The sequence below is a fragment of the Oryzias melastigma genome, linkage group LG18 (genome assembly GCF_002922805.2).
Source record: "Oryzias melastigma strain HK-1 linkage group LG18, ASM292280v2, whole genome shotgun sequence".
NCBI classification, from domain to species: Eukaryota; Metazoa; Chordata; class Actinopteri; order Beloniformes; family Adrianichthyidae; genus Oryzias; species Oryzias melastigma.
The window spans coordinates 12,129,738-12,138,279 of NC_050529.1; the positions used below are offsets into that span (position 1 = coordinate 12,129,738).

An 8,542-nucleotide genomic window follows, 5' to 3' on the forward strand; every position below is an offset into this window, starting at 1 on the left:
GTAATGCAGCCACACCGCACACTCTGATGCAAGGCTTTCTCCATTTGGAAAAACGGTAAACCAAGTCTCAGTTTGAGGACACTTCTTATGTAAAGCTTGAGACTTATAGAATAAACCCACTTCTGTTATGGTCCACAGCAGTCCTGGACTATGAGGACCATATTGCAAAAATCGTCAAAGGATCGTGGCCAAAATCTCTTTTGGGGGTTAACACAAATACTTTAAAATTCAGTAATGAATCAAAAACACATGTTTTGGAAGTGTCAATTATTATGGGATAGCTAGAGGACAGACGGCTTAGATCATTGCTTCCCAGTGAGGCTTTAGGAGATAGTAAAGAACTGGTGGCCTCTTCCTGAGGTCAAAGCTTAACAAAATTTTGGTAGTGGTTTTTGAATACGGAGAGAAAGTAGACTCATCTCATTTATGAAAAGAGTCTTGCATCTGATGTGTGCGTAAATGTGGTTTTATGTGAGCGTGCGTTCACACTAGAGATTCTCCTTTTCGTATGTTTTTTCGGCACTGGAAAACTCAATCACACCTTCACCGATTTCAGCTCTCTAAGGACATTACTGCTTGTACTTTTGGTATTTTTCAGCCTCATTGAAAATGAACAGGAAAATCCTTCAAAACTGTATGCACTTTAAAACATATGTAATATTGGTATTAAAACTTTCAGCAAGTTCTGGACATTTTACGCAATTTTTGCAATTGTTTTTCAAGAAATTCTTCAAATTCTTTGTGCACCTTTATAACCTGTACTCTATTGGTATCAAAAGTCCTTATTGAGTATCTTATGTAAGGATGTCCCGATGAGGTTTTTTTTTTTTTTTTTTTTTTAGGCCTGATCCGATTTTGAGTCTTTCGATTTTGTGTATTTGATACTTTTGTAACACATTTAAAACGTGAACAAACGGAAGAACACATTTTGGTTGTCCCTTATTTATTTTTCATTAACCTTCTTTTATCATTAAAAACTTAAATAAAACACTTCTGTGAAGTAGCTTTAATAAACAAGTTAAAACAGAGCAAATATAAACTTGGAAAAAAAAATTTCTTGTTATAAAAGTGATTATAAGCCCTGCCTATGGAAATAAATTTTCTGACCAGGATGATGGAGGCAGAAGAGTGAGCGTTGTGTAGCAGCCGCTCAGCCATAGGGGGCGGGTTAGAAGAGAGCGGGTAATGCTTGCAGGTCATAGGTCACTTGTGGCTTTAAGTTGAATTAATTTTTTTGTTTTTTTTTTGTGTTTAAAAATGAAGCCATTGTGAAAAGGTCTTTGGTGGTTTAAGTGTTAGCATGAGGTCTTCTATTGGTCTGTGGCCTCTTCATGGCAGCATCAGTGAGTATAGTTGGTATTCAGGACAAGAGGTTATTCCAGGCCGGACTGTCCATGCTCTGGGATCTGCCTCAACAATGATACCAGATCACGTTTTTAGGAGAGTGACGAAAACTCAGTCTGTATTCATAAACGTCGTCTCGATGGTCCTCAGGAAGTTCCTGCAAAAACCTCTTAAAAAGAACCTTTGAAACCCGCAGACTCTGCTCCATCTGGAATAACATTTGAAGGTTTCTCACTGTGAAGAATTTCTTTGATGCTGTTCAGTCTGTCAACAGAATCTGACATAACGCATATTATCTGATTCTATTTCCAACAAAATTTCAATAATTTTGGTTTTGGCCATTTTTAAAAAGCATGATGACTTTATCTTTGCCTGTGACCTTTGAGCCAACCTGCCAGGACCTCGACTCCTGTGAGATTGAAGACTTCTTGTTAATACTTTCTCACTTTTCATCATTGAAGTTCATTATTTGGAGAGCTGCAGTTTCCTTTTTTTTGAGAACAGGTCATTCAAGGAAGCTTATTCACAACTCTATTAAAGAATTTCTAAAGGCTTTCATTTCTCAATGCTTTAATTTCATTAACCACTGAGGAATAGCCTCAGTCGGACGCTGAATGTTCTTTAGTCACTTTAATTACATATTCTAACACACAAAAAGAGAGTCATTCTTTTTTTTTTTTAAATATCTCTATTTGTAAAACTCTCAAACAAAAAAAAGTTTTACGTCTCTGTCAGAATGTGGTACAATCAGTCATTACCTGAAAAAAACAAGAGGAATTATATCAAAAAAGCATCAGAACACACGTGTGTCAAAACGTTTGACCATTCAGAAGGTGACTGTAGTCTTTGAGCGGTTTGTCTTCTGGACCTGAAATAGAAAAGTAGAAGTAGTTTAGGAGGATAGAAAGAAAATCACAGACGAGCATCAGCAAGGATTCATTCAAAGATTATTCAAAGATCATTATTATTATTAAACTCCAGTGGAAAACCATCCTGAACAAACATACTGACGTTAGCAACATTAGCTTGATGATTCATTACAGTGATCTGCTGTTTTCACTGTATTTCCTCATAAAGAAGACATCTCTGTAAGCTAACAGCAGAACTCTGGGTCAACAAAGCTCAGGACTTCTGTCCCCATCTGAACTGTAGAATCTGGTTTTAGTCAAGATTCTCCTCTTGGGCGTAAATGTCCAAAACACTGCAGTCAAGTCCTACAGAGGGACCTGCAAAATGTGCTGTTTTTGAAAATATATCTTTTACTCGACTCGTAACTGAAAGTGTTAGGCTGTTGTTTCTTTCATTCCAAAAATAAAACTTTCTGTAACCCAGAGTCAGAAATAATTCATGAAGAAGACATCACTTCTACTTTGTCTTTTACTGGGAGAAACAGTCTGAGGATCAGTCGAGCAGAATCCAATCCCAAGTTTAACGCTTTTCAATTGTCCTTAAGTTTGTTTCTGTGTATTGTTACTGCAAACAGGACTCTGCTGATCAAACCACAACTAACTAGAATCAGTCAAATGTGAGAATGACGTCTGTAATTTATTTCTTTTTATTCTTATAACTATCATATTAAAAGACACTTAAAACTAAAATTAATGCTAGAATTTACCTGCACAGGTGGGAATGTTGGAGCAGAGTGAACAGCAATTATTTTCATCTGCTCCTGATTGACAAGAATTTGAGCTTAATTTTCATTATTTATGTCCTTCATAATGAAAATGTTACTTCATGTTAAAAACACCAAAACCACAATTTCCATTGAAGTGAGACTTTAAGGCAAACGCACAAAACACATTATTATAATTACTCACTTCTAAAATCAAACTGTTGAAAGATCAAAACAGGATTATATCTTTATTAATAAAATAACATAATATAATTTAATAAAATAATGGTCCTCTCATTTTCAGTCCACATGATGCAGCCCAATTTGATAACTTGTAATTAATCAATTTTAATTGCAAATATTTTTAACCTAATAATTGCTGTAAAAAGACTAATTTTAAGTTATTTTTGCTTAAATTTGTGACATCGTGTCACAGCAAAAGATCAAAATACAACAAAAAAGTGGCTTTAATTTTTTTTTAATTATTATAATAACAGACTTCCTTCTTTACTTTTATAATACAAACGTGGATTTTGTTTTCGATCTCAAACAATCAAAAATAAAATGCGTCATGTCCAGAGGGCTATATTTAAAAAAAAAATAATAAAAAAAAAAAATCCGAAAACAGAAGAAAAACTTTTTTGAGCAACCCAAAAAACATTGACCTTGAACTTTTTATCATAATTCAGATGTTAACATACTTAATTCTACAGTTGATCTCACCAGCAAGACATTAAGAGACATCAGGATTTTATAGTTTCCTTTATTAATATGTCTGGTGAATTGACTATTTTGAAGACAAAGACGAAGAGATGAGACACGAGGACGTTTCACCCAATTGGACTAGTTAGAATTGACAAAAATGAGTCATAATTCATCTTGATAATTCGTAAGCCCTGTTGGTAACCTTCAGGAAACACTTCCAAGCTGGACTCCCCTGCTGCAGACAATCTGGGATTAGTATTTACTCTTTTAATGTAAATTAAAGAGAATAACTCAGTATGTAAATGATGTAGCTCCTCCTTTCTCTGGTGAAAATGATTCCAGTTTCAGTCTCACCACATCACCATGCAGCTCCACACCGACTCAACACTTCATCCAGTGAAGAGGGTTCATAGATCCAGACGGCTGTTTATGGATCCTGGCGTCTGATACTTTTGCTGCATTCATGTTCTCCTTTCTGCCTCTGCTCACAACAGACTTCAATGAACTGATGGCGGGGGAATCGGGAGAGCTGGCTCCTCTTTCTCACGCCCAGATTGGGCCCGTATTGATGTTGGGAGAGCTCCTCGCGGCGGGCCCGGCTGCCATTAGAACTGCATCCTCATCCCCAAGCTGTTAAAGTGAAACACTGTGTGAACAAAGGTGCACTTAATCTGCTTTGAAGATGGCGACGGGCAGAAACAAATGTTTCTTCGCTATAATCAGTTACCCGATACGGAGTCCGAGCCCAAGTCGAAGCTCGGCATTTGAGAATGTCAAGATAAGAAATTTTCCTTCCTGAAATAAATCGTAATCGATGCTGACACAGGCTGGGTGAACCCCTCAGAGGAAGAAATACTTCTTTACCGTTCTGGTAGCTATAAGTAACCGCGGTGTAATGGCAGCTGTGGGAGTCGGTGACCGTGGGTCATCACGCATAAAACAACAAGATAATGACAGCAGCACAGAATGAGGATTTAGAGCATCACTTGGATGCATTCATTTCAATTAACTCCAACTTTTACAAAGCGGTTTCGGGGATTCAGAATGATTTTCTGCAGAACTTTAACTCCAACTCTGTTGCAGGTTTGCTTTAAGTTTATAGATCCAACCAGGTTATTCAAATGTTCTGTAAAAACCTTTATAACAGTGTATTTTCACATTAGTCCCTCCCCTTCCTGTCTTTATCCTACACTGTAAACCTGGATCTGTTGGTGATTCCAATCAAGCTTTTATAAAAATGATCCTTTTTATCTCTGCATGTGTTTTATCTGCGCTCCTCTTTTCTAATTGTGTTTTTATTAGTTCACAATAATTGATGTGATTTTAGTTGATGTGTTTTGCACTGTAAAGAGCTGGAATCACCCTGTGCCATTAAACCCCGCCTCTCCTACGTTCAAATGCAGATGAGTGTGAAAGCCTGAGGTTCATCAGTTTATGGAGCAAAGATTAAAAAGGTTTGGAAAAAAAAAAACAATAATAATTGAATAATGCATCAACAGCATTGCTGTGCTTTTGTTTGTGAGTGCCCAGCTCCCAGGGGAACTCTTACAATCAAACAGAAACATGGCAGCAGTCAAAACACTGCTGCAATATTGATGCTGTTTACTACAGGCCTTCTGGATTCACTCAACTCCTCCAAATAGATTTATTTGCAACTTCAGACGCCACTCTCCGAAAGCTATAAGACTTGTAAATATTGAGGGAAATTGAAATGTTGGGGCTTGTGGGAGCAGGAGGTGAAGCGCCGCCGCGTTCTCTCCGTGAATACATGAGCGCCTTAAACCCTGACGGCGCCGCCGTGTTCTGGAGGAAACTTTGCTGAAATTGGGAAAAGTTGGGCGCTGATGATGACGGGCGGCTCAGCTAACAACAACAAACGTCTGTGGAGGCTTTTCTAGACTGTCATTAGCCTGTGTGGGTAGAACATGAAAGAACAATGGTGTTATTATTTAACCTTGTTTTTGTTTTGACTGATATTTTTTATGAATGATAACTGTCAGCCCTGAACCTGCAGGCTGAAGAGTTCAGTTTAGGGTCATTGCTTTGAATGTTTTCATGTGGTTTCCTTCATAAAGTTCCCCTCCGATCATCTTTTGATCTATTTAATGATTGTGTTGTTTTAGGACATAGTTTCTGCAGAGCGGCAGGAGTTCATTAGAAATTTGCCTCTGGCTGTTAGCACTGGGTAAGTCTGCTCTTAGTTCCCATCATCCATCTGTTTAAGACGCATTAGAACGGAGCTAAGCAAGAAGCTTTAGGCTTTTCATTGTAGCAAACTGCCTTTTTTTAAAAGAAATACTCAGAAAAATGCAAATTTAAGCTTAATTAACTTCATTTATGGCCTCCATTGTCATCAAAATTCCAAAAGAACATGTTAAAAACACCTAAAACACTATTTTCATTAGAGTTGGTCTATGAAGGAACACTAGCAGAGACTTATGAAATGTGTTCTCTCATTAAGAGATTGATTTTTACATCAGTTTCCGTCTAACTTATGGAAATGAAAAAGAAAATGTGACAGAATTGAGATATTTTGGGATAAAAATGTCTTAATTGCTGCTAAGAGGTTTGGTTTAGATTGAGCTCAACTGTTAACATTTGTCTCCTTTTCACATTTAGTCAGATGGAATTTGTGGCAATTTAGGAAAAGCAGAAAGTTTCGCTAAACACCTGGTAAAAAGTCATTTTAAACAGTTTATATTATCATCTGACTAAAACTCCTTAATACCAAGTGTCACTAATTCATAACAAATCCAAGAATCCAATCAAGTTAGCAGCACCGTAAATACAAACATTTTCTCTCTCTATCACAATTGGAAATAAAGTTTATGTTTGAGTTGATATCATCTTAAATTCTTCATAAATTCAACTTTTTATGGAATGTTTTTAGCATTACCTTGTTCATCCTGGTCCTTTTCCTTGCTTTTACATATTTTCTCTTTTCATTTTCATTATATTTAGTTTAATTTACGGTTTTAAGCATTTAAACTACCACAAATACAGATCAGTTTCTCTGTTTTAGGCTTATTTACAGGATTCTGACTATTTTGTTTTTCATTAATGTTGGGGGGGGGGTTATCATAGCAACTAATGAAAACATTTAAAAAGGAGATTTAATATCAAACCACTTTGTGCTAATTTATAAGCTGAAGCTTTTTTAGTCAAAGTTTTTGGTTTTACTTTAAGCAGTTTTTGCAATTTTTTAAAATTTATACAAAGTGGATTAATTAATTTAACTGGTCTGTAACAGATGATCAAATGGCAAATTTGAAAAAAGGGGAATTACAAACAGTTTGGAACAAAACTTAGACATAACTGTTTATTTATTCTATAAAATAGTGTTTGACCTCATCTAGTGCAGATTTTACTACACAAAAAGTTTGTTTCTGCTTAAAACATGTAAAAAAAATCTTTGTTTTAGAATTTTAGAATTAAATAAAAAAATCCTCATGAAAAAAGACTTTTTGTTCGGTTTATTCTCAGTCTGTTAAGACAATACAAATGTAAAAAGCATGTTTTTTTGTTTTTTTTGGGGGGGGGGGATAAAAATGCCATAAAAATGAGATTTTCAGTGGAAAGAGTTTGTGTTTGTGGCCAAATTCTAAAAATATCCGCTTAAAGAAACAGGGTTTATTTAAAGCTGATGACTACAGCTAAATGAGCACGAGCAAAATGATGAAACTAAAAGGAATGACTCAACAGCAGGAAATCATCCATTTATTTATGAAGCCCTTTAAAAGCAATTGGGACGGCCGAGCGAAGTGCAGTAGAAATATGGAATAGAAAAACAAGACGATATTCAAATAAAAACATGACACAGGTCAGTTTTGTCCTGCGTGAAAACCGAGCGAACCAAAACAAGTTCTCAGGTGGGATTTAAAAATAGAGCGACCTGCAGGGGCGGGTGACTTGTTGCTAAGTGTAGGACGCACAGGAAAAGAAAAAAGGTCGCCTTGTTTTATTATGGGTTCTTCTGCTGGGAGAAGCTCGGGGGGCTTTAGATCTCAGGGAACAGATGTGGTGTCGACCTGAATCAGAAACTAAAACCACAAAGGAAACTCTGGATGAACTTGAAGGGAATTACAACAGTTTCAGGTGAATGAAAGCAGAATTCTTGTTCGAAAAATGAGTCTGTTTTCTTACTGGCGTATGTAAAAAAAAAAAAAAAAGTTGTCAAAAGAAACTCATTCGTCTGACTGCTAATGCTGAAGCAGCCAATGAGCACCAATGTCTCTGCTTAAGGATGTTGAAAACATGGCAACAACCATAACAAGTTATCACAAAAATGTAGAATAAACTTTAAAAAAAAGACCAAATACATGAAGAGAAGTGGGCCTCGGTGGAGCCCTGTGGGACACCACAAAGGAAACGTGGAGATGAGAATAGATTTTTAGTATGAAGGGCAAGGACCCAAAGCACAAAAGGAATAAAAATGGATCTGAGTTTTTTCACAACAGCACAGTGGAATGAGGTTTTGATTTTCTAAGTAAGGATCAATTTCTGTATTGATTCATTGATTTTAAACTCCAGCTGAAAGTTGGAACAGCACATAAATGCACCATGCATGGTGCCGGTTCTCAGTGGGTTTTCAAGACATCCAAACTCCACATAGAAAGGTCCCAGTTTGAACCAGGACCTCAGACTGTTCCCCAAGTAACCTTTAGCCCCAAAACTCCCATTCCTCAATCTGACACAAACCAGGACATGATGCAGTTCTTCAAAAGACCGCTTGAGCCAGGTTCAAAAACACAACATTTTTCTCCAAATCACATTTAACACTAGCATTTATATGTACCATATTTTTCAGACTATAAGTCACTTCAGAGTATAAGTCACAGCTGAAGAAAAAAAAGCATAATTATGAGAAAAAAAATCACTTAA

At 36.5% G+C, this 8,542-nt stretch overlaps 1 long non-coding RNA gene across 1 annotated transcript; it reads right to left on the reverse strand.

The window, feature by feature from the left end:
• Positions 1-1,832: 1,832 nt before the first annotated feature.
• Positions 1,833-5,055, reverse strand: LOC118600121. Its single transcript, XR_004949694.1, has 2 exons — positions 4,016-5,055; positions 1,833-2,212 (listed from the first exon to the last, which is right to left on the reverse strand). It is a non-coding gene; the product is annotated as an uncharacterized LOC118600121 (long non-coding RNA).
• Positions 5,056-8,542: the final 3,487 nt, after the last annotated feature.